This window comes from Otolemur garnettii, unplaced genomic scaffold (assembly GCF_000181295.1).
Source record: "Otolemur garnettii isolate 467f Iridium unplaced genomic scaffold, OtoGar3 scaffold00102, whole genome shotgun sequence".
Taxonomy (NCBI): domain Eukaryota; kingdom Metazoa; phylum Chordata; class Mammalia; order Primates; family Galagidae; genus Otolemur; species Otolemur garnettii.
Window position 1 is genome coordinate 1,227,265 of NW_003852497.1, and position 2,655 is coordinate 1,229,919.

The following is a 2,655-nucleotide window of genomic DNA, read 5'->3' on the forward strand; positions in this document are numbered from 1 at the left end:
CTGCAAGGACAGCAGCACGCCATTTATGAGGGATCTGCACCCATGACCCAGACACCTCCCATGAGGCCCCACCTCCAATACTGGGGATCAAATTTCAACATGAGTTTTAGAGAAGTCAAGCATCCAAATCATAGCACCAAGGTTGACCAAGATGTGGAGGAACTGGATCTATGAGACACTGGTGGAGTACAAATTGGTATAACCTCTTTAGATAATTGTTTGGCAATATCCCTTAGAGCTGAATATATACTCAGCCCATGATCAAGCGATTCCATTCTTGGGTGTGGGTGCACGTGTATGTATGTGCACCAAGAGACACTAGAGAATGCATAGCAACCTCATTCCGGATAGCCCTCTATCCTTTTCCCGTGGCTGCTGTCACACATCACTGTAAACTTCACTATCAGTTCTGGACGTCATAAATACAAAATAAAGGTGTCAGCAGGCTTGGGCTCCCTCCAGAGGCTCAGGTGAAGTTCAGCCCCTTGTTCCCTCCAGCTCCTGGTGGCTGTGGAAGCATTGGTCTAATCCCTGGCTTTCTCCTGTTTTGCTTGTGCTCCATGAGGAACACTTGCCACCAGTGAGGGTCCATTTGGATAGTCTGGGAGGACGGTGAGATCTTCTACTGCGTCAGGAAAGACTTCTCAATGAGGCAGCACTTTACAAGTCCACAGGTTAGGATGCGGACGTCCCTTCTGGACAGCCGTCGTTCAGCCCACTGACGTTCCAAACCAGAAACAACCTAAATGTCTATCAGCTTTAGAATGAAAAATAAATTGTGGCATGTTCATGGCAGACCGTAACGCAATAAAGAGGAACCAATTACTACTAAAGGAGCAGCATTCCTGGTATTGCTGAATCTCATAAACGTAATTCTAAGTGCAAGGAGCTGGACCCCAAATAGATACCTAATGTCTGATTTATTTATATAATGTTCAAAAGTAGCTAAATTTACCCTTCTGTGGCCATTGCAGAAGAGGCAGCGGCCAAAATGAAGTGCAATCACTTTGTGACTTCTGATTGAAGCAAGAACCGCAGACTTTCCTTCCTTCCTTGTATTAAGTAATATACACATAGATCATGAATACATTTATGCATATGTGGGGTATGATGTGTTGATTTTTCATACATGACGTGGTTACATCAAACCAATCAACATGGCTTCCACCTCATTTACTCGATTATTGTGTTAAGACATTTATGTTGATAGATTTGACTCGTACCCTTGCAAGATGCTCCATAGGTGTGGTCCCACCTTTTACCCTCCCCTTGATCAAACCTCCCCCCTGCCCTCCCTTCCCACTCCATTTCTCTCCTTCATTCTGGGCTATAGTTGTATTCTATCTTTTTCATAAGAAAGTGTAAAAATAAGTTGGTTTCATAGAAGTACTGAGTACATTGGATACTTTTTCCTCCATTCTTGAGATACTTTACTCAGGAGAATATGTTCCAGGTCCCTCCACATAAACATAAAAGAGGTAAAGTCTCCATCTTTTTTAAGGCTGCATAATATTCCGTGGTATACATATACCACAATTTATTAATCCATTCAGGGGTTGATGGGCACTTGGGCTTCTTCCAAAGTTGGCTAATATGAGTTGAACTGCAATGAAGAGTCTGGTGCAGATATCTTTTTTTGCAAAGTGATTTTTGGTCTTTTGAATATACTCCTACCTAGTAGGGGAATTGCAAGATCCAATGGCAGGTCAATGTTTAGATCCCTGAGTGTTCTCCAAGCTTCTTTCCAAAAGGAATGTATTAGTTTCCATTCCCACCAGCAGTGGAGAAGTGTTCCCTTTTCTCTACATCCATGCCAACATCTGTAGTTTTGGGATTTTGTTATGTGGGCTACTCTTACTGGAGTTAGTATCTCCAAGTGGTTTTGATTTGCATTTCTCTGATGATTAAAGATGATGAGCATTTTTTCATGTGTCTGTAGACCATGCTCCTGTCTTCAGAGAAGTTTCTGTTCAGGTCTCTTGCCCATAGTGAAATGGGATCACTTGTTCTTTTCTTATTAATAAGTTTCAGTTCTCTGTGGATTCTGGTTTCAATGCACCTTCCCACATTCGCAGGAAGATTATTTTTCCAAAGAGCTGAGACAGAAGTACAACATCTGATCCACGCCCATCTGAAAGGATGATGAAGTGCAGTTGTCCAGGGCTCTGTTAAGGTCAGCAGATGGGCAAAGTGGTCCAGGTGTACAGGAAGAAATATGTTGTCTACACTGAGTGGGTGCAGCGGGAAAGAAAGGCTGATTGGCACAACTATCCCTGTGGGCGTTCACCCAAGGCGGTTTTCACTAGGAGAAAGACTGCAAAAAGATCCTCCAACAAAGAGCCAAATCTTGCCAAGTAGGAAAGGAAAAGGGCAAGTATAAGGAAGAAACAATTGAGAATATGCAGGAATAATCTTATATGCAACTTCAATTAAAAACTGCTAAAATAAAAAAAAAACAAAGTAGCTAAACTCATCTACGGAGACAGAAGTTGGGACAGTGACAATCTCTGGAGACAACTGGAAAAGACTCAAGGGCAACTTTCTCTGGCTGCTGATACTATTCTATTTCTTGATCTGGGTGGTAAAAAGTCTTCAAAATGAACATTTTGGTACACTTTTCCATATAGGATGCTTATAATACATTTTTTTTTTTTT